The sequence below is a fragment of the Sus scrofa genome, chromosome 1 (assembly GCF_054392235.1).
Source record: "Sus scrofa isolate SSC_HxYL_T2T_F1_AM1 chromosome 1, Sscrofa_HxYL_maternal_Yorkshire_Landrace_v2.0, whole genome shotgun sequence".
Lineage (NCBI taxonomy): Eukaryota > Metazoa > Chordata > Mammalia > Artiodactyla > Suidae > Sus > Sus scrofa.
Window position 1 is genome coordinate 205,471,312 of NC_139383.1, and position 24,733 is coordinate 205,496,044.

At 38.2% G+C, this 24,733-nt stretch overlaps 1 protein-coding gene and 1 non-coding gene across 4 annotated transcripts in view; one reads left to right on the forward strand and one right to left on the reverse strand.

Moving 5' to 3' along the window:
- GPHB5 (glycoprotein hormone subunit beta 5) overlaps positions 1-24,733 on the forward strand; it is an 85,185-nt gene that overhangs the window by 10,250 nt on the left and 50,202 nt on the right. For all 3 annotated transcript variants that reach the window (XR_014820484.1, XM_084983169.1, XM_021075408.2), the window contains exons 3-4: positions 10,482-10,656; positions 23,396-23,539. The gene's annotated coding sequence lies outside the window, so the exon portion shown is untranslated. The remainder of the gene's footprint in view (positions 1-10,481; positions 10,657-23,395; positions 23,540-24,733) is intronic.
- Positions 13,229-13,353, reverse strand: LOC146406970 (small nucleolar RNA SNORD22). The gene has a single exon (XR_014832763.1). It is a non-coding gene; the product is annotated as a small nucleolar RNA SNORD22 (small nucleolar RNA).

Sequence of the window (24,733 nt, forward strand, 5' to 3'; positions counted from 1 at the left end):
GGTTCCTGCTGCCTAGTTCTCTTTCTGGGATATTGCTATCACTTTCCAGTGGCTGTGGTTGCCCTAAACTCTGTTCTTTGGTTCTTCAAACTGTAAAATTTTTTTCTATCTGTATTCTTCTGCTTCACATAGTATTGACCCTCAGGCTAAAATTCATAAAAATGGCAGACTTACCCAATGTCATCCTTTTCTCTCAAGTGTGGGCTTTCCTCCAGAATATGCCTTTCAGTGCTTTCCACTCTCTCTCTCTCTTTCTCTCTCTGTATTTTGGCTGCATTTTTTTCATTTTTATCTGCATGAGGAGGTCTAGAAGAATTTTAATCAGATATTCTTAAAGCAGGTCTTCCCTTAAGGGCTGTCATATGGAGACGATGATTTCCTCCCTCCCCCACCCCAACGTATTTTACATGTCAGGGATTGTGCTAAGTCAAGATTAGTATTTCTCACACATCAGTCATTTATATTTCCTTTTTTTTTCTTTTCTTTTTAAGGCCAACATATGTGGCATATGGAAGTTCCCAGGCTAGAGGTCAAATCAGAGCTATGGCTGCCAGCCTATGCCACAGCTACAGGATTGGAGCCATATCTGTGACCTCTGCTGCACTTTGTGGCAACACCAGATCCTTAACCCACTGAGCAAGGCCAGGAATTGAACCTGCATCTTCACAGAGACTACACTGGGTTTGTAACCTGCTGAATCACAAGAACTCCAATCAGTCATTTATATATCACCACCATAAATTCTTCCACTCGTAATATTATGCTTAACTAATTTTAACTTACTTTTTAAAATAAATGATATTTTCATTCAATTTATTTATTTTCTTTTTAAACTTTTTATTTTGAAAAATGGTCCCATGAATTCCTGGATACTCTTTTCCCAGTTTTCTCTTATGTTAACATCTTCTATAACTGGAAAACATTTATCCTTGGTACAAGTAACCTAGATATAACACTATCAACTAAAATACAGAATTTATTCAGATTTCAGAAGCTTTTCCATTAATGTCCCTTTTCTCTTCCAGCATCCAATCCAGGACTCCATATTGTGTTTAGTTGTAGTGTCTCTTTAGTCTCTTGGACTCTGTGGTGCTTCTCCAGTCTTTCCTGATCTGTCATTAGTGACACTTTAGAACAGCACTAGTAAGTTTTTTTTTTTTTTTGAGTGTCCCTCAGTTTTGGTTTTATGATGCTTTCTTGTGATAAGATTGATATTTTATGCCTTATTTCAGGATATTAATACGATGCTTCAGAGATGATACTTCACCCTCAGTGCAGGATTTCAGGGAGGACATGATGTAACTGCTCATTGTTAGATTCCAGAGAATATTTACATACTCATATAAATTCAACCCTTGATTATTGATTTAATGAAAATAGTGATATAATTATATTGGTAGGTGCAAAAGTGAGACATAAATTGTGTGAAATTAAGATAAATCTTTGAAAATGTCTTTAGGATTGTCAGATTAAGAAATAGCAGCACAAGGGCCCAGCAACCAGGCACTGGATACTAGCCCTGCCCATTTCCTCCATCTCTCTGGAAGCATGTGTAGAACTCTAAAAATAAAAAGTGAGCCCTAACAAGATACCTTGGCCCTTGTGCATATAAATAATCCTTCAAGACTACAGTAGTTGTTTTCCCTAAACTCACAGAATAAGAAAAATGTAAGCAAAACAAAGAAGCTTAGGAAATATTCCCAGTTAAAAGAATAGGAGAATTCACCTGAAGGAGTAAATAATGAAACAGACCTCTTCAGTCTAACAGATATTGAGCTCAAAAAGGAAAAAGTGAAAATTCTGAAGGAATTAAGAGAATATGAAAGAACTAAGAGCAGATATGAACAGTGACACAGATTACTTTAGACAGGAACTAGAAAATATAAAGAAGAGTCAAGAAAAATTAGAAAATTCATTTGCAGAGAAGCAAACTGAGTTAAAAGCATTGAAGAGCAGAATGAATAATGCAGAAGAAACAATTAGTGACTTGGAAGATAGAATAATGGAAATCACCCAGTCAGGACAGCAGAAACCAAATGAAAAACATGAAAGCAATAGAAGAAATCTATGGGATAATCTAAAGTGGGCCAATGGAGTTCCCATCGTGGTGCAGTGGTTAACGAATCCAACTAGGAACCACGAGGTTGCAGGTTCTATCCCTGGCCTTGCTCAGTTAGTTAAGGATCCGGTGTTGCCATGAGCTGTGGTGTAGGTTGCAGACGCGGCTCGGATCCTGTATTGCTGTGGCTGTGGCGTAGGCCAGCGGCTACAGCTCTGATTAGACCCCTAGCCTGGGAACCTCCATATGCCACAGGAAGCAGCCCTAGAAAAGGCAAAAAGACAAAAAAAAAAAAAAAAGTGGGCCCATCTATGTGTAATAGGGATTCTAGAAGGAGAGGAAAAAGAAAAGGGGATTGAAAATATAATTGAAGAAATCATGTCTGAAAACTTTCCAAATCTAAGGAAACAGATATCAAGATACAGGAATCACAGAGGGCCCCAAGAAAGTTGAACCTACACAGGCCAATGCCAAGACATATTATAATAAAAATGGCAAAAGTTAAAGAGAGGATTCTAAAGGTAGCAAGAGAAAAACAAAACTTAATTATAAGGGAACCCTCATAAGGTTATCTGTCAGCTGATTTCTCTATTGAAACACTACAGGCCAGAAGAGTGTGGCAAGATATAGTCAAAGTTCTAAAAGGGAAAAAATTTTAGCCTAGAATACTCTACCCAGCAAGAATATCATTTAAAATAGTAGGAGAAATAAAGAACTTCTCCAACAAATAAAAACTAAAAGAGTACAGAAATACTAAAACCATTCTAAAAAAATACTGAAATGTCTCTTCTAAAAAGGAAAGTAAGAAGATATAGGATGGAGGAAATCACAGTTGGAAAGCAATCACTTAAATAAGCCAGTATACAGATCTACAAAGGAAAAAAAAAAAAGCTATTGTAAAAGCGATGATAAATACAAGGAACATCAAAAGGACAAACATGAAGATGTTAAAGGATTTCAAAATCACAGAATGTGGGGAAGGAAAGTAAGAAAATCTATATATATATATTTTAAATTTTGGAATGTGTTTGAGCCTATATGACTATAAGGCTAAAGCAAGCAGATATAGGAAGGAGTTAACATACTTGAAAAACAGGGCAACCACAAATCGATACCAAATATTACATTCACAAAAACTAAAAAAAGCCCAGAATTAAACCCATGTATCTAGAGATGATTAATCTATGACAAAGGAGGCAAGAATATAAAATGGAGAAAAGATAGTACCTTTAATAAGTGGTGCTGGGAAAAGGGACAGCTACATGTAAAAGAATGAAATTAGAACACTTCCTAACACCATACACAAAAATAAAGTCAAAGTGGATTAAAGACCTAAATGTAAGATCAGATACTATAAAACTCTTAGAGGAAAACATGGGCCAAACATAAACCACAGCAATATCTTCTCAGATCTACCTCCTAGAGTAATGACTATGAAAACAAAAATAAACAACTGGGACCTAATTAAGCTCAAAAGTGTTTGCACAGCAAAGGAAACCCTAAATAAAATGAAAAGACAACCCACAGAATGGGAGAAAATATTTGCAAATGAAGTGACTCACAAGGGATTTATCTCCAAAATTTATGAACACCTCCTACAGCTCAATACAAAAAAAATAAAAATAAAAAAATAGGAAGAAGACCTAAACAGACAATTTGCCAAAGAAGACATATGGATGGCCAAAAAACACATGAAAAGATATTCAACATCACTCATTATTAGAGAAATGCAAATCAAAATCTCTATGAGGTATCACCATACACCAGCCAGAATGGCCATCATCAAAAAGTCCACAAACAATAAATGTTAGAGAAGGTGTGGAGAAAAGGGAAGACTTCTACACTGTTAGTGGGAATGTAAATTGGTGCAAGCACTATGGAAAACAGTATGGGCATTCTTCAAAAAACTGAAAATAGAATTACCGTTTGATCCAGCAATCCTACTCCTGGGTATCTATCCATAGAAAACCATGACTCAAAAAGACACATGTACTCCTGTGTTCATTCAGCACTATATACAATAGCCAAGACATGGAAACAACCTAAATGTCCATCAACAGAGGAGTGGATCAAGAAGAGGTGGTACATATACACAATGGAATATTACTCAGCCATTAAAAGGAAAGAAGTAAGGGCATTTGCACCAACATGGACGGTCCTAGAAATTATCATGCTAAGTGAAGTTAGTCAATGAGACACCAACATCTGATGATATCACTTACATGTGGAATCTAAAAAAAGCACACAGTGAACTACTTTGCAGAACAGATACTGACTCACAGACTTTGAAAAATGTATGGTTTCCAAAGGAGAGTATTGGTGGTATGTGAGGGGATGGGCTGGATGTTTGGGATGATATACTATAAAACTGAGTTGTGATGATCATTGTACAACTATAAATGTAATAAAATTCATTGAGTTAAAAAAAAACTAAAAAGGATACAAGCATAAAATAAAAGGAAATCATCCAACCAAAAAAAAAAAAAAAAAAAAGGAACAAAGGAGAAAAATAGTGTCAACTGGAAAACAAGGTTTAAAATGGTAATAAATACATATTTATCAATAATTAACTTAAATGTCATTGTACTGAATGCTCCAATCGAAAGACATAGTGTGGGAGATTGGATTAAAAAAAAGAGAGAGCCTACAATATGCTGTCTGCAAGAGATTCACCTTAAGGCAAAGGAAAAATATAAATTGAAAGTCAGGGGATGGAAAAAGATATTTTGTGTGAGTGGAAAAGACAGGAAAGCAGGAGTTGCAATACTCATATTAGACAAAATAGACTTTAAAAGACCATAAAGAAAGACAAAGAAGGACACTATTTAATGATAAAAGGATCTGTTCAAGAAGAGGATATTACACTTGTCAATATAGATGCCCCTATTGTAAGAGCCCGGAGATATAAACAACAAATACTAACATACATAAAAGGAGAAATTGATGGGAATACAGTAATAACAGGAGATTTAACACCCCACTCACATCAACGGACAGATCCTCTAGACAGAAAATCAATAAAGCAACAGAGATCCTAAATGACACAACAGAAAAGTTAGTCGTAATTGACATTTTCAGGACATTACATCCAAAAAAATCAGAATCTACATTCTTCCCAAGTGCACATGGAACATTCTCAAGAATTGATCACATACTGGGGCACAAAGCTAACCTCAACAAATTTAAGAGTATAGAAATTATTTCAGGGAGTTCCCATCATGGCTCAGTAGTTAACAATTCCGACTAGGAACCATGAGGTTGTGGGTTTGATCCCTGGCTTTGCTCAGTGGGTTAAGGATCTGACATTGCTGCAAGCTGTGGTGTAGGTCACAGACGTGGCTTGGATCCCATGTTGCTGTGGCTCTGGCGTACGCTGGTGGCTACAGCTCCAATTAGACCCCTAGCCAGGGAACCTCCATATGCCGCAGGTGTGGCCCTAAAAGGACAAGAAGACAAAAAAAAAAAAAAAATTTCAAGTATCCTCTTTGACCACAATGGCATAAAAATAGAAATCAACCACAGGAAAGAAATGAGAAAAAACTCACTATATGGAGACTAGACAACATGCTACTAAAAAAACCAATGGGTCAATGAGGTAATCAAAAGGGAAATTAAAAAATACCTTGAGACAAATAGTAATGAAACACAACCACTCAAAATCTATGGCATGCCACAAAAGCAGTGCTTAGAGGGAAGTTCATAGCAATACAGGTCTTCCTTAGAAAAGAAGAAAAATCTCAAATCAACAACTTGACTTACCACCTAAAAGAATTAGAAAGAGAAGAACAAACAAAATCTAAAGTCAGCAGAAGGAAGGAAATCATAGAGATCAGAGGAAATCAATAAAATAGAGATTCAAAAAACAATAGAAAAAAATCAATAAAACCAAGAACTTGTTCTTTGAAAGGGTAAAAAAAATTGACAAACCTCTGGCCAGACTCACCAAAAAGGGGAGAGAGAAAAACCCAAATAAACAAAATAAGAAATGGAAAAGGAGAAATCTCAATGGATACTGCAGAAATACAAAAAACACAAAGAATACTATGAACAATTACATACCAACAAATTTGACAACCTAGAAAAAATTGACATCATTCTAGAGACTAACAGCCCACCAAAACTGAATCAAGAAGAAATAGATCAACTGAACAGACTGATCACTAGAAATGAAATTAAATATGTAACAAAAACACTCCCTACTAACAAAAGTCCAGGACCAGATGGCTTCACAGGCAAATTTTACCAAATTTACAAAGAGGAACTTATACCCATCCTTCTTGAACGTTTCCAAAAGGTTGAAGAAGGAACACTCCCAAAGAGGTTCGAGGAGGCCACCATCACCCTAATACAAAAATCAGACAAAGATACTGGAAAAAAAAAAAGAGAATTATAGGCCAATTTCTTTGATGACTATAGACACAAAAAATCTCAACAAAATTTTAGCCAGCTGAATCCAACAACATATAAAAAAGGTCCTACACCACAACCAAGTGGGATTCATCTCAGGTTCACACAGATGGTTCAACATATGCAAATCAATCAACATCATACACCACATTAACAAAAGTCAAAAACTACATGATCATTTCAATAGATGCAAAAAAAAAAAAAAAAACACATTTGACAAAGTCCAACATCCATTCATGATAAAAAAAAAAAAAAAACTCTTAGCAAAGTGGGAATAGAGGGAACATACCTTAACATAATAAAAGCCATTTTTGACAAACCTACAGCCAATATAATACTCAATGGAGAAAAGCTGAAAGCCTTCCCACTAAAATCTGGAACAAGACAAGGATGCCTGTTCTCACTCTTTTATTCAACATAGTATTGGAAGTCCTGGCCACAGCAATCTGACAAACAAAAGAAATAAAAGATATTCAAATTGGGAGAGACGAGGTAAAATTGTCACTCTATGCAGATGACATGAAAACCCAAAGGACTCCACACAAAAACTACTCGAACTCTCGGACTGATCAATGAATTCAGCAACATAGCAGGATACAAGATTAATATTCAGAATTTGGTTGCATTTCTGTATACTAACAATGAAATATTAGAAAAGGTATACAAAAATACAGTGCCTTTTAAAATCACACCCCCAAAAACTGAATACCTAGGAATAAACCTGACCAAGGAGGTGACTTCTATGCGAGAACTATAAAACATTAATCAAGGAAATCAAAGTGAATTCAAATGGAAAGATACTCCATGCTCCAGGATTGGCAGAATTAATAATGTTAAAATGACCATACTACCCAAAGCAATCTACAGATTCAATGCAATCCCTATCAAATTACCCATGACATTTTTTACAGAACTAGAATAAGCAATCCAAAAATTTATGTGGAACCACAAAAGACCCAGAAATTGCCAAAGCAATCCTGAGGAACAAAAACCAATTAGGAGGCATAACTCTCCCAGGCTTCATAATATACAAAGCTATAGTAATCAAGACAGTGTGGTACTGGTACCAAAACAGACATACAGACCAATGGAAAAGAATATAGAATCCATAAATAAACCCAGATTCATATGGTCAATTAATCTTTGGCAGAGGAGACAGGATATAACATGGGAAAAAGACATTTTTTTTAAACAAGTGGTGCTAGGAAAACTGGACAGCTGCATGTAAGTCAGTGAATCTAGAACACAACTTCACATCATGCACAAAAATAAATTCAAAATGGCTTAAAGACTTAAACATAAGACAAGACACCGCCAGACTCCTAGAAGAGAACATGGCAAAACATTCTCTGACATCAACCTTACAAATGTTTTCTTAGGTCAGTCTCCCAAGGCAAAAGAAATAAAAACAAAAATAAATCGATGAGACCTAATCAAATTTAAAAGCTTTTGCACAGCAAAAGAAACCATAAAAAACCAAACCAAACCAAAACAAAAAGACAACCAATGGTATGGGAGAAAATAGTTTCAAATGATGCAACGGACAAGGGCTTAATCTCTAAAATATACAAATAAGTTATACAACTCAACAGCAAAATCCCAAGAACCCAGTTGAAAAATGGGCAGAAGACCTGAACAGACATTTCTCCAAAGAAGACATACAGATGGCCAATAGGCACATGAAAAAATGCTCAACATCACTGATTATTAGAGAAATGCAAATCAAAACTACTATAAGATACCACCTTACACCAGTCAGAATGGCCATCATTAACAAGTCAATAAATAACAAATGCCGGAGAGAGTATGGAGAAAAGGGAACCCTCCTACACTGTTGGTGGGAATGTAAATTGATACAGCCTCTATGAATAACAGTATGGAGGTACCTTAGAAAAAACTAAATATGGAACTACCATATGACCCAGCAATCCCACTCCTGGGCATATATCTGGACAAAACTTGCCTTAAAAAAGACACATGCACCTGTATGTTCATTGCTTCACTATTCACAATAGCCAAGACATGGAAACACCCTAAATGTCCATAGGCAGATGAATGGATTAAGAAGATGTGGTATATCTATGCAATGGAATACTACTCAGCCATAAAAAGAACAAAATAATGCCATTTACAGCAACATGGATAGAACTAGAGACTCTCACACCAAGTACAGTAAATCAGAAAGAGAAAGACAAAATGCCCTATAATATCATTTATATCTGGAATCTAATATATGGTGCAAATAGACCTATCTACAGAAAAAAAACCCATGGACTTGGAGAACAGACTTGTGGTTGCTGAAGGGGAAAGGGAGGGATTGGGATGGACTGGGAGTCTGAGGTTAGTAGATGCAAACTCTTGCATTTGGAGTGGATAAGCAATGAGATACTGCTATAGCACAGGGAACTATATCTAGTCACTTGTGATGGCCATGATGGAGGGTAATGTGAGAAAAAGAATATATATGTATGACTGGGTCATTTTGCTCTATAGCAGAAATCAATGGAACAATGTAAATCAAGTATAATAGAGAAAATAAAAACCTAGAAAAAAAATAAATTGCAGCATAGAGTTCTTGTTGTGGCTTGGTGGCTTAAGAACCTGATGTTGTTGCTGTGACAATGTTGGTTCAATCCGTGGCCTTGTTCACTGGGTTAAGGATCCGATGTTGCCATGAGCTGTGGTATAGGTCGAAGACACAGCTTGTATCCTGCAGAGCTGTAGCTGAGGTTTAGGCCAGGAGCTGCAGCTCTGATTGGCCCCGTAGCCTGGGAACTTCCATATGCTTCGGTTATGGCTGTAAAAAGAAAAGAAAAAGAAAAAAGAAATAGCAGCATAAGCAACTGGAAATGTGGAAGCAATTACTGATTGCTTATGGTGGTAAATTTAGCTAAAGTTAGTCCAGAGGAGAGAGAAGAGAGGGATCATGAAAAAGAGGTATAACTTTCTTTAACCAAAGTCTCAATGCCTGAGAAATAGGTCAAATAAATAGTGTGCATTCTTTTTTCAAAAGTGCAGTGGAACAGACCTTAGACAACCTCAACAGCAGATTGAGACATGCCTGTTAGTATAAAAGGGGCTTTCTTCAGGCTAGTGTGACTACATATGTATGGATAAAGCAAATCCAGGCAAGCATTAGGAATTAACAGGTCCGGCCCAATTTCCTTTCAGTTGCAAAATTATTTTTTTAGTTTTGAGAATACTGGGGTCAGGAATTGACCTCTGCCACTGTTTACTCTACCCCAGATTAGAAAAACAAAACAAAAACAAAAAGCAAAACCTGGCACAGATAGCCTTCTAGTTTGCTTGAATGAGAAAATGTGAACATCAGATGGTGCTAATTAGCTAGGCGTTTACAGGCTATTTCACTGACACAAAAAGGATATTATTGCCATTTCCCCTTGCACTCCAGCCCCTGGCGTGTCTTAGACAATAGCGAATTCACGTAGTGAGCAAGCTGAAGTGTCAAGTCATTGTGACTGAACACACTGGGCTTGTGGCATCTAAAGGCAGCCCACTTCCTTGTGTCTCTTTAGAAAGCCCGCTGCTGGTTCCAGGAGCTCCAGTGATCCAGGAGGCGGTCATGGGGTGGGGGTGAGGGGTGACTGCAAGGAGGCAGTCGGGAGAGGGAAAGAGATTTCCTATTGCTTCTGCAGACTCTGAAAATCTGAGAGCCCAGAGGTCACAAGACATCGTGGTGAGGTGCTGTCCCATCCTTTTCTCTTTGGTAATTTGATGAGGAATCATCACAGGGAGAAACTTCTGAAGATCCATAAACTGCCTTGTGAAGAGTTGAGCTAAATTACAGCCGTGGGAGAGAGAAGGGAAGTGCTGGGGAGAGTCATTTTAAAAGCTCAGGAATAAAAAGCATATCCATTTTGCAGGCTTTATTTTCATTATGAAATGATATGTACCCTTTCATTTTTACTGTTTACCGAAGTATAATACCCTTGCAGAAAAGTGTACATGTCACACAGGAACAACTCACTGTATTTGTGCTGATTTCTTTTTAAAGATAAAAACAAGAAACCAAAGCAAGAAGTAGAAGGCAGGTGGGAAGAGACTATCTTCTGCTGTCACCATCTAGTGACAAGTGGCTCGATGACTGGGTGTACACCTGATGGTCAGATGTGGCTGCAGCTCCCTGGAATTGTCTCCACTCCTCTAAGGACCAGTTTGGCTTGCCTCAGGTATGACCCTCTGAGGATGCCCACAGCGACTGCAGTCTTGCCAACTTGGTGGCTGCACCCAGCAGGACCTGGGAAGATAGGAGGTCTTCAGGTACAGGCTACAAAAGAAAGAGGACTATGAACAATTAAGGGAATAAATACAAAGATACAAAGTCCCTGCTATGATTTCTCCAGGAAACTCATGGTTTGTTTCCATCCCATGACACATTACTTATTCAGATAAATGAAAAAGAGCCTGAAGGAAAGGCAGTGGATAGCCCTGCTGAATATCAGATCATGTCACTCCCCTTCCAAAAAACATTTCCATGACTATCTGATATACTAGGAATAAAAAGTAAACTCCCAAGCGTGGTTTACAAGGTGCCAAGTTATCTGGTACTGCCAAAATAACTCTCTGACCTTCTTGCCTGCTCTTCCCCGCCTTTACTCACTGATGCTAACTCCACTGGCTGACCCTCTGAGCTGTGTCTCAGGACCTTTGCACTTGCTCTTACCTCTGCCCTTTTTACCTTGTGTTGTTGACTGCTTCTCATTTTTTAGTTCTCTGCTTAGATATTGGCTCATCAGTGGACACCCCCTGACTGGTCTACCTAAGTAAGAGGCTCTTCTTCCAAATCAACCCCTCTCATTATTCTCTTTATTTAATGAGTAGCTTGCCTTGGCATGAAATGACCTTTTATTTATTTGTTTATATTTTCCCTTCCTTCTTATTTTTTACCTCCCTTTCTAGAATGTCAGCTGTATAGGGCAGACTTGATCTGCCTCTCTGCTGGCTATAAACTAGCCTGTAGAGTAGGAGTGCCTGGCACATAGTCAGTGTTCAGTAAGTCTGTATTGAATGAATGAGTAAATGAATAGTGAATAATAAACGTATCCATTAGGCCAGGGTTTGCAGCGCTTGAGCCCAGGCTCTTCTTTGCAAGTTCCCTAGGGGTCTTGAGCACAGGGTGCTCTACATGTAGTCTTCTGGAAAGCCCAGGCTGGGTTAATTAAAATCTGTATTAATTATCTGTTGCTGCATAACATTTTACCAGAAACTTAGAAACTTGAAACCAAGCACACTTATTAGCTCAAAGTTACTGGGGGTGAGGAGTCTGGGCACAGCTTAGCTGGGTCTGCTGCTTGAGATTTGTCACCAGGCTGCAGTTGGGGTGTAGGTCAGGGTGGTCTGTAGGCCAAGGGTGGTCTGTTCTCAAGCGCTGACTTGAGAAGGAGCTCATGTGGTTGGTTGCTGGCAGAATTCATTTCCTTACAGGTGTGAGACTGAGGACCTTGGTTTCTGGTTGGCCACTAGCTGGGTGCTATCCTCAGTTTCTATTTTTTTTCTCCTTCTTTTTAGGGCTGCACTTGTGGCATATGGAAGTTGCTAGGCTAGGAGTTGAATGGGACTGCAGCTCAGGCCTAGGCCACAGCCAAGGAAACACCGAGATCATTAACCCACTGAGTGAGGCCTGGGATGGAGCCTGAATCTTCACAGAGAGGATGTTAGGTCCTTAACCTGCTGAGCCACAACAGGAATGCCTGCCCTCAGTTTCTAATTGGTTATTGGCCAGAGACTACCCTCAAATTCCTTGCTCGGAGGGTCTCCCCAACATGACTGCTCACTACAGTGACAGCAGAGAGGGGGCGAGCCTACTAGTGAGATAGAGTATCATGTAAGGTAATCATAGATGTGACATCTCTCTTCTGTTGCTGTATTATAGTCTAAAGTGGGTCACGGGTCCAGGCTGCACTTTGGGGAGGAGATCACACAGAACATGAGTGCCAGGAAGCAGGGATCTCTGGGTCCTCTTGGGTCTGCTTGTCACTGTCCACCTCTGGCTCCCAATGCTTCACCCCCCTGTTGCATGTCCCCTCCCGCCCAAATACATTCACCTCCTTCCAAGAGTATCATCCCCTTACAGCCTCTGTTCAAAGTGCAGAATCTCAGTACCCAAATCAGAAACTGCACTCTGGGTAAGATTCCTCTATATTTATCAGTTTTAGAACTACAGAGACAACTTACCCACCCCTTGCCCCTGCCACCTACAACTGTGGAAAATAGGCATAGAATAAAAACTGTAGATATTTCTGACAAAAGGAGGAAATAGGAGGTACAAAGGACTGGTAGGAACAATTCTCATTGGCCCTATCCTTTGGGTTATGGTTTCATCCTCTGAATAATCCTTCTTCTTTCCTCCCTCCCTACTTTTTCCTTCTTTCTTTCTTCCTTCCTTTCTTCCTTCCTTCCTTCCTTCCTTCTTTCTTTCTTTCTCTTTCTTTTTTCTTTCTTTCTTTCTTTCTTTCTTTCTTTCTTTCTTTCTTTCTTTTTTCTTTCTTTCTTTCTTTCTCTCTTTCTCTTTCTTTCTTTCTTTCTTTCTTTCTTTCTCTTTCTTTTTTCTTTCTTTCTTTCTTTCTCTCTTTCTTTCTTTCTTTCTTTCTTTTTTTCTTTCTTTCTTTCCTTCCTTCCTTCCTTCTTTCTTTCTCTTTCTTTCTTTCTTTCTTTCTTTCTTCCCTTCTTCCTTTTTCTTTCTTCTTTCTTTTTCAACAAGTAATTTATTCGCTCCTTTCCCAAGTTTAAATATTCTTATGATTCCCTCATACAGTTCTCTCTGGAATAAGCCTTCCTCTTCTCCCCAGCCAGCCCCAGTGGGTTCACCTTTACAGGCTCTGGGACTAGGACAGAAGGCAAGATGTGTGAATGTTTCTTCACAGGGAATTAATTTTTTTCCTTTAAATGAAAGATAGCACTCTTTGCAGCTTAATAGCCCTGTTAGCCAGTTTAGGATTTTGTGAGTTCAAATGCTTCTTCTCATTTTTTTTTTTTTTTTTTTTTTTTTGGCTGCACCGAGGCATGTGGATGTCCCCAAGCCAGGGGCTGAACTCAAGCCACAGCAGTGATGACACTGTATGTTTAATCTGCTAAGACACCAAGGAACTCCTCAAATGCCTCTTTTCTTTTGGTACTATCTCTACTTCCTTCTGCCCAAACTGGCAGGGTTTGTTTGTTTGTTTCTGAAATAACTTTCTTGAAAACATTATGAGTCTTCCTTGGGTTCTTTTGGGGTTCACCCCATTGGAGAAAAGCCACACCTAGAGATATCTGTGAGACAAGCCCTTCTCTACCTTGTGCTCCTGCTGAGATGGCTGAGGGACAAGGTTCTGATGCTCCCCACTGGCTCTTTGGTTTAAGAGGATCTGTGATACACACCCTTAACATCTTCAGAGGACTCTGTGTGACTGAATACTACTCTGCCCCTCTGATCTGTCTTGGGATTTTGACAAAAGTGTACAGTCATATTTTCTCCATGCCACAGTTTCCTGACAGTACAAGGAAGCCATTTCTTAATTTTAGCATATTTCAATATATGGGAAGTCTAATAATTTTCAAAATCATTATGTATTGGTTCTTTGTTTAGCAGTTTCCCCTCACTTTACTGCCTCTTTGTGCATTATACTCCTGTACAAGCAGTAAGAAAAAAACCAGGTGGTACCTTCCTCACTTTGCTTGGAAATCTCTTTAGCTAAATAACCACAGTCATTCCTCATGTCTTTCTTTTTATGTAACTGCAGGAGACACCTTTGCTAAGCTTTCCACCACTGCACTGCAAGCATCTCCCTTTCTCCAGTTTCCAATAACATGTTCCTCCCTTCTTTCAGAGGCTTCACCATCAATGTCTTCAAAATCCCTTCCACCAACAGTTTCTGGGAGCCTATTTAGTTTTTCTCTCTCATGTGCCTTAAAATTCCTCTGATCTTCACACAGCTCCAATGCCACACTCATAGTTTCAGGTATTTGTTACAGCAGCACCCCACTTCCACATACCAAAATCTATATTGACAGGTTTTGTATATGCCTTCTACCAAGCTGAGTTAAGGGAAGTTGACAGTTAACTCATTCTATGCTGAGTAAAACCTACCATACTCCCAACATCATGTTAGGTGCAAGACAAACTTATATGATATTTTTAGAGTTCCCGTCGTGGCTCAACAGAAACAAATCCAACTAGAAACCATGAGGTTGCAGGTTCAATCCCTGGCCTCGCTTAGTGGGTTAAGGATCCATGTTGCCATGAGCTGTGGTGTAGGTCGCAGACGCAGTTCAGATCCTGTGTTGCTGTGGCTGTGGTATAGGCTGGCAGCTGTGGCTCCGATTAGACCTATAGCCTGGGAACCTCCATATGTTGCAGGTACAGCCCTACAAAAAGAAAAAAAAACTTATATGATGTTTTTACTTGTGGGGCAAGTTTGATCCTGTTGTCCTGACTCTATCATCTTGGTTAGATTTCTTTCCTTTGCACATGCATATGCCTGCAGGGTTCAGTCTCTTTGTTGAGTGAATAGGGAAAAATCCCTTGAAGCCAAGCCATGGGTGTAGATTTGGGCTTAGGGTTTCTGGGAAATATTAGCATCAAGGAGGACACAACTGGGTGCGAGTGGTTTACAGGGGTATTAGGGATGGAATATTTGGTGATGTGTTTGTGCCTTGTGATCTTCAATCCACTTGAAAACGTGGATTCCCCAGCAGGTTGCTGGACCACTGCCTGTATATTTCCTCCAGCAGTCTGCCCTTTGAGCAGGATGAGCAATTCCTGTGATAACTGTCCCCTGGGGTGGGAGCCAGTGTACAAGCATCCTGACACATAATAAACATGCTTCAGGCTAGAGAGGCCTCCTGGCAAGCCTGTTCTGCTGCTAACAAGCAATTGGGCAGTGGGATTCCATGACTTGTGTCCATTTCTGGGGATACCTCCTGAAGGTGAATCCCACCTGGGGACTTCCACAGCTCAAGAGTGCTGATTGGCATTCATGCTTGATTCCTATTAATCTGGGATGTTTCTCTATAGCAAATGTCCCAGAATGACAAATCTATAGCTATTTGATTGCCCTAAGGATCATGTCTGTCTAACTTGGTATGTGTCACATGAGCTTAATTCAGCATGATCTTATGGATGCCAGGGGCATGTCCTTATATTTCAGAGTCCTAACATCTCATTTGACAAAATGAATCATTCTTCTGCCTGGGAAATTTCTACTGCTCATGTAGCATCCATCCTTACGGATGTTTCCATTTCATCTAGGTCAATACATTCCTAGTTCTAGCCAGGATCCTATTCTCCACTGTCATGTAAATATATGTAATATATAATTCAGTTCAATTAATATTTGTATCCAAGGGAGTTCCCTTCATGGCTCAGCAGTTAACAAACCTGACTAGTATCCACGAGGATGTGGGTTCGATCCCTGGCCTTGCTCAGTGGTTTGGGGATCCAGCGTTGCCCTGAGCTATGGTGTAGTTTGCAGATATGGCTTGAACACCATTTTGCTGTGGCTGTGGCATAGGCCAACAGGTGCAGCTCCAATTCGACCCCTAGTCTGGAACTTCCTTATGCTACAGGTTCCACCCTAAAAAGCAGAAACAAATAAACAAACAAACAAATATAATTTCAGCTGATGTGAGAAGCAGACAGTCTCAGAATGTCTTGCTAGGCTGAAAATGTCAATTCTTGGAAAAAAAAAAAAGGACTAACAAAGGTAATTTTTGTTTTATTAGCTCTGTTGGAGTAGTCCCTATTCAGCTCAAATTATATCACATTACTTTTGATCATCAAGCCTGGAGTATAACTTGTCCAGAAGCAAAGCCTAAGCTGTTTTAAGCAGAGGCAAGGGTACCATTTCTTCATCCCCGCCTGCTTCCTCTCAGGAGCAGTTAGGTCCTTCTCCCTGCTTTTCCTCTACAGTATAGTTAGTTGAAAAACAGCCCCTGCAAAGGTATAGCCTACCAAAACCTGTGAATGTGACCTTATTTAGAATGGATCTTTGCAGAAGCAACTAAATTAAGAATCTTGAGTGAGATCATCCTGGATTTAGGGTAGATTCTAAAACCACTATCAGAAATTCCCTGTGGTGCAGTGGGTTAAGGAACCAGCATCGTCACTGCAGTGGCTTGGGTCACTGTTGTGGTGTGGGTTTGATCCCTGGCCTGGGAATTTCCATATGCTGTGTGCACAGCCAAAACAAACAAACAAAAATAAAATAAAATAAAACCAATGTCAGGTGCCCTTAGAAGAGAAACGCAGAGGGAGACCAAGACACAAATTAAGCTCCTTGGATTTTGAGGAAGAAAGAGAAAGGGGTCCAGTTTTTGGCCATGGGGTTAGAATACAAGTGTGTTTATCCTTTCCTCCTGATCAGGAGGTGAGAGTCTGGGTTTAAGAAGCAGTCGTGTATGTGTTCAGTTATTCATTAGGGCATGGGTGGTGGCAGCAGAAGATGAGACAGTGGAACCATATGGAGTGATGGCCTTGACTGTAGCACACCAAGCAGTTGGTCAAAATGGAGGAGGAGGAGCTCCATGAACTAATATGGTGAGATCTCCAATATTTACCACTGGCTAAGAAGAGCAGTATTAAAAATAATTTATATAATATGCTTACATTCTTTAAAAAAGAGGGGAGGAGTTTCCACTGTGGCACAGTGGGTTAATGATCCAGCTTGTCTCTGTGGAGGCACTGGTTCCATCCTAGGTCTGGCATAGTGGGTTAAGTATCTGGCATTGCTGCAGCTCCAGCTCAGATTAACTCCCTGGCCCAGGAAATTCCATATGCTGCAGGGGTGGCCAAAAAAGAAAAAAAAAGAAAAGGAAAAAAAAAGAGGGGAAAATGAGATTTTTGGGGTATCTCTCTGTATTTGCCTATTGAAATACTGCAAGGATGAGTAACACATTAATATAAATGGTTACCTGTAGGGATGAGGGTAGAACTGGCTGTATGGGGACAGGATGGGGAGACTTTTAATATTGATTAGCTTTTTTTTGGTCGTGCCTGCAGCATGTGGTAGTTCCCAGGCCAGGGATTGAACCTGCACCACAGCAGTGGCCTGAGCCACAGCAGGGACAATGCCAGATCCTTCACCCACTGAGCTACCAGGGAACTCCTGATTTGCTTTTTATATAATGTAAATATGTTACTTTTTCAAGAAAAGGAAAGGATTAATAAAATTTAGTTTTTTTCTTCAAATATAACAAAGTCTATGATATGTAATACTATATGATAATACATATAAAACTATATATATATATATATATATATATATATAAAATCTTTCATTTATCTATGTAGAATTTTAAAATTCAGTCTAACACTTTAGTCATTTCCTTAAAGGTCTTGAGAGATGGGTGGAGTAAATTGAAGTTAGTTGCAGCTCCTAACATCATATCGAAAGTCATTATGAATTAGCTACAATGCAGGGCAAAACACTTTTAAAACTTCAACAAAATCCAGAACTGTTAACAGATGAATTATCTAATATAAAGACCATTTTTTTCAATTAAAACAGCTTTGATCAAAAACATAGGAATTTGGTTTTGAGATTCAGGAAGAAATCTTGGTAATTGGTGCCAGTCACTCTGTTACTGACTTTGTAACTGATGGAAGTTGGTGATTATCTCATTAAAAATGTATTGAGATTTATTTTAGTTCTACCATGAATAAGTCTAGGTAAAAAATGACAGTGATTTCTAGAAATAAATTAACCAAAAATAAAATTTCTCTCTCTCTCCCCCTCAAGCTCATCTTTCTAATCTAAGTTTAGTTTATCTTTTTGTAGAGTGGTGTTTCTCAAAGTGTGGCCTTTGGACAATGAGATCGTTTTAACACTTTGCAAGACAAAAACCATTTTCAGAATAATGTTAGGATGTAATATATTTTTTCACTGTATTGACATTTCCATGATAGTGTAAAATCAACAGAAGATGAAAGTGTTGGCAGATAAAAGTACTGAATTCAAACCGTGGACCCCAAACCATAATAATAGTCTTTGAAATGTTCACTACCAAACATTCTCAGTTAAAAAAATAATACCAGTTTGAATAATTTTAATATTTGTGCGATGATGATATGGAAAGTGTGCATAAAGCCCTTCCATTACATACTGAAATAAAGTGGTTGTTTTATAACTGAGCTGGGGGCTGAATTAGCTAGTTGTTTTTCATGGGCTATGGGTATTTAAAACTGGATATTTGGCAGGTATTTTCTGCCAGAAATTCCAAGTGAACCTGCCACTTCGAGGAAAATAACTGACAGTGTTGGCTGGCAAAATGAAATTTGAGATTTTAAGGGAAAATTAGAATTTTGGAAAACTTGTATCTACTACTGTGAGCTTGTCAGCTTATAAAAAACATTTTTCTGATGAGAGTGCTGGTGAAATTAATGAATGTGATTTTTTTTATATTTGGTGATGAAATGTGTGTGAACTCTTGGAACATCTGCACAATTCATTCAACTAGTGTTTTCTAAATGACCAATGCGGTATGACAATATCATGCCTGGGTAAATGCCACTCAGAGAGTAACACAAATGAATTTTTAAAAATTGAAATACAGTTGATTTACAATGCTGTGTTAATTTCTCCTGTACAGCAAAGTGATTCAGCTACACACACACACACACATTCTTTTAAATATTCCTTTCCATGATGGTTTAATCACAGGATAGTGAATATAGTTCCCTGTGGTATATGGTAGGACCTTATTTATCCATTCTATCTATAACAGTTTTCATCTGCTAACCCCAAACTCTCAATCCATCCCTCCCCGCTTCTCCTCCTCCTTGGCAACCACAAGTCTGTTTTCTATGTCTGCTAGTCTTGTTTCTGTGTTGCATGTAAGTTCCTTTGTGTCATATTTTAGATTCCATATATAAGTGATATCATATGGTATTTGTCTTTATCTCTCTGACTTATTTCACTTAGTATGAGAATGTCTAAGTCCATCCACAGTGCTGGAAATGGCATTATTTCACTCTTTTATCTTTTCTTTCTTTCTTTCTTTCTTTCTTTTTTTTTTTTTTTGTGTGTGTCTTTTTGCCTTTCCTAGGGCCGCTCCCGTGGCATATGGAGGTTCCCAGGCTAGGGGTCTAAACGGAGCTGTTGCCGCCGGCCTACACCAGAGCCACAGCAACGCTGGATCCGAGCCGCGTCTGCGACCTACACCACAGCTCATGGCAACGCCGGATCCTTAACCCACTGGACAAGACCAGGGATCGAACTTACAACCTCATGGTTCCTAGTTGGATTCGTTAACCACCGCCCCACAACGGGAACTCCTCATTTCACTCTTTTAAAATAGCTAAGTACGGAGTTACCGTCGTCGCGCAGTGGTTAACGAATCCGACTAGGAACCATGAGGTTGCGGGTTCCATCCCTGCCCTTGCTCAGTGGGTTAATGATCCGGCGTTGCTGTGAGCTGTGGTGTAGGTCACAGACGCGGCTCGAATCCCACGTTGCTGTGGCTCTGGCGTAGGCTGGCGGTTACAGCTCCGATTAGACCCCTAGCCTAGGAACCTCCATATGCCACGGGAGCCGCCAAAGAAATGGCAAAAAGACAAAAAATAAAAAAAATAAATAAAAAATAAAATAGCTAAGTAGTATCCATTGTGTGTGTGTGTGTGTGTGTGTGTGTGTGTATGACATCTTTAACCATCTCAAACAAATGGATTTTAATGTAACTCATTATGAAAAGTTCATTGATATGGTTTCAGATTGTACATTACAACCAACCTTTAAGGTACTACTACTTGTTGAGTTTTGGTTTAGTATCAAAGAATATACATTATCATTGCAGCAATATTGTTTTTGGATCCATCTCCTAGAATGATGGAAATAAAAACAAAATAAACAAATTGGACCTAATTAAACTTTAAGCATTTGCACAGCAAAGGAAACCATAAACAAAATGGAAAGACAACATATGGGTTGGGAGAAAATATTTGCAAATGTTGCTACTGACAAGAGATTAATTTCCAAAATATACAAATAGCTCATACAGCTTGATATAAAAAACCCAGACAGCTCAAAAAAATGAACAGAAGTCCTAAATAAACATTTCTCTAAAGAAGACAGACAGATGTCCAACAGGCACATGAAAAGATGCTCAACATCACTATTAGAAAATGCAAATCAATCAAGTATCACCATACACCAGTCAGAATGGCCACCATTAAAAAAATATACAATAAATAATGCTGGAGAGGGTGTGGAGAAAAAGGAACCCTCCTACACTGTTGATGGGAATTTAAATTTATGCAGCCCCATATGGAGAACTGTATGGGATTTCATTAAAAAACTAAAAATAGAGATATCATATGATCCTGCAATCCCACTCCTGAGGATATATCTATAGTAGGCCGTGATTTGAAAAGATACATACACCCCAATGATCACTACAGCACTATTCACAAGAGCCGAAACATGGGGACACCTAATGTTCACCGTCGAATGGATAAAGCAGGTGTGGTACATATACACAATGGAATACTACTCAGCCATAAAAAGAACAAAATAATGCCATTTGCAGCAAAATGGATGCAACTAGAGATTCTCATACTAAGTGAAGTAAGTCAGAAAGAGAAAGACAAATATCCTATGATATCACTTATATGTGTAATCTGAACAAAAGGATACAGACGAACTTATTTACAGAATAGAAATAGACTCATAGATTTCAAAATCAAATTTATGGTTACCAAAAGGGATGATGGGGGTGGGGAAGGAAGGGAGAGATAAATTAGGAGTATAAGATTAACATATACACAGTAATATATATGAAATAGATAAAAAATAAGGACTTACTGTATACCACAGGAAACTATATTTGATATCTTGTAATAACCTATAATTGAAAGGAATCTGAAAAAGAAAAAATATATATATAATATATATACATGTACATTTACATATGCATAACTTAATCACTTTGCTATGCACTGGAAACCAACACCACATTGTTAATTAGCTATAGGTATACTTCAGTAAAAAAATGATTAAGAATACACATTATCTGAAAAGAATGTTAAAATGTTCCTCTCCCTCTCAATTATGTGTCACTATGAGACTTGATTACCTTCATATAATATCAACAAAAACAACATATCACAGCAGATTGAATGTAAAAAACCCAGTGAGAATCAGATGTTCCTATATGCCAGCTATTATAGCAACTTGTAAATGTGCGAAATAGAGCAGTTTCTCTTACTACTTTTTTTGAAAAATATAATTTTTCCTACAAAAATGTGTTATTTATGTTAACATGTGATGAACTTATTATTTTAAAAATAATTAGTAGCTAGATATTTTAAAAGTCTGTGAATATTTGCTATGGTATAAATGAAAACTAAGAGTTTAATAGATAGAACATACATAAACACTCTTGGAAGTGCTCAATTTTTAATTTTTTTTTTATTTTTAAGGCCACATCTGTGGCATATGGAAATTCCTGGGCTAGGGGTTGAATTGGAGCTGCAGCTGCCAGCCTACACCATAGCCACAGAAACTCATGATGTAAGCTGAGTCTGTGACCTACACCACGGCTCACAGCCATGCCGGATCCTTAACCCACTGAGTGAGGCCAGAATTGAACATGTGTCCTCCCTTCATGGATTCTAGTTGGATTTGTTTCTACTGCGCCACAACAAGAACTCCCAAGCTCAATAATTAAAAAGAATTTTTAATTAACATTTAAAAAAATTATAGTTAACAATGTCCTGTCAATCTCTGCTGTACAGCAAAGTGACCCAAGCATACACATATATATATACACACATTCTTTTTCTCATATTATCTCTTATCATGTTCTATTTTCTCAGTAATTTTTAAGGCAATAAAGAGATCCTGAGACCAACAAGTCTGAGAACTTGTGGTTGAGAAGAAGCTTATGTCCTTTCATGTTCATATCCAGTATTATTCTTGCATTAAATTATTTCATGTGATAAATTCACAAAATTTCAAAATTGTCAGTTGAAGTGAAGCACAAATGAATGTGAACATAGGAAAGACAATTATTGAGATATTTAAAATTAAAAAAGCACTCTTTGTAGTTTATTATTATCTCTCCCTATAAAACAGGGTTAAGAGCATAAGTTTTACAGGGTTGTTGTTAGGATTAGACAATGTATATAAAATGCATGGCATGATTGTATTTATCTCTTGATGGTCTTGATTATTACTTTTCAGGTAAATGTATAACTATGCTTCAATATGTTGACTTTATCTGGATCTTATATTCCTTTCTGATGGCTTTGCTGGCACATTCCTGTGTGGCATATGCAGTCCTACAGCTTTGTCCCTCATCATCAAATGAAAATTCCATATAAGGAATATTTTAGATGTTTTTCTTCATGCCCCATAAGGAGAATGAGTCCAAGTGCTAACATCTGAGCAACAACTGTTGCTTTTCTAAACAGAAAAAGTGATGAGGTCTGCTACAAAATATTATGGAGAGCTGGAAAACCTGCTAGGACACCACATTATCCTAAAGCTATCCTGGAATCTTGTCGAATTTGAGTGATGAGTTCCTAAGAGGAGAGATTATGCAACTCTATTATTGCATTGAAAAGTCCCTACTTTACAAGGTTTTCTTTTTTCATTCTCTTGACAAAATATTCTTAAAAACCATTGCTATTACTACTATTTTCTGATATTTCTGATTTACCTACATACAACCCTTCTCAAAAATCCTTGGCTGTATTGTCTGAGATTTTGTAACAGTCTGGCTCATTACTGTGACTGGAAACCCGATAATGAAATGTGTGTTTGGCTTAACTACTACGGAAAAGAGCATGGAGAAATAAGCTGTATGTTGTCCTTCTAGTTTTTTCCTTTGATCCAATGTCATGGTTATAAATAATAGAAATCCTGTTGACTAATTAGCATGGAGTTACTATGTTATTCTAAAGTAAACATGTCTTTTATTGTCTTTTAACAGATGGGCTTTAAAAAGTTTTATGCTTAAATGATATGGATTTCATTACCATTGATGACATCTGATTGGCAGTTTATGAACATGAATTGGAAGAAGATTAATTCTCCAGGGGAAACTGGAAAGGCCTGGAGCATGTTTCATTAACAGGTAGGTATCCTTGCTGAAGGAAACCTTCCCAGTGTTTAGTTATGGGAAAGGTGAGGTGGAAACCCTCTCAGATCCTGCTGGAGAGAAATTGGATAAGGAATTGGAAGAAACTTTTGTAAAACTGATTTTCCATATTAGCTTATTCTGAGTAAGTTGGCTTTGTTTGTCTAAGCACTTGACTAATTTCTTCTAACGTTATTCAAGTCTCTTGCTTTTCTGTCTTTTCTCTTACTTTCTGATATTTGTGTTTCATTACTCATTAACATTTATACCAAATAATGAAGTTAATAACAGAGAAGAAATCTCCTGTAAGATGAAGTCTGGTTGTTACTTTCAGCTTGCCTTTCCTCATTTATAAATTAAGAATGATCCTGTTCCCTACTTTACAGGGTTGTTCTGAGGATTGAGGGATAATATGTGTAGAATGCTTAACATAATGACAACACATACATGGTACAAGGTAAAATCAACACATATGAAATTAAAACTATTTTATGTTGAGTTAGTCTTATTGATTAAGGGGAAGAGAGGGTCAATTTATTGGCCAAAATGAGGATTATATTTTATCTCCATTTCTGTCCTGAGCTAGCCGGTCAGAAATATTATCAATACACTTAAACTCAGTCATAAAAAAGAATGAACTAATGCCATTTGCAGCACCATGGATGGACCTAGAGATTATCATACTAAGTGAAGTAAGTCAGACAAAGACAAATACCATATGATATCACTTATATGTAGAGTTTAATAAAAATGATACAGGAGTTCCCGTCCTGGCGCAGTGGTTAACGAATCCGACTAGGAACCATGAGGTTGCGGGTTCCATCCCTGCCCTTGCTCAGTGGGTTAACGATCTGGCATTGCCGTGAGCTGTGGTGTAGGTTGCAGACTTGGCTGGGATCCCGCGTTGCTGTGGCTCTGGCGTAGGCCGGCGGCTACAGCTCCGATTGGACCCCTAGCCTGGGAACCTCCATGTGCCGCGGGAGCGGCCCAAGAAATAGCAAAAAGACAAAAAAAAAAAAAAAAAAAAAATGATACAAATGAACTTATTTACAAAATAGAAACAGACTCATGGATTTTGAAATCGAACATGTTTACCAAAGAGGAAACATGGGGGAGGGATAAATTAGGAGTTTGAGATTAACATATACACACTACTATATATAAAATAGATGGTCAATGAGAACCTACTGT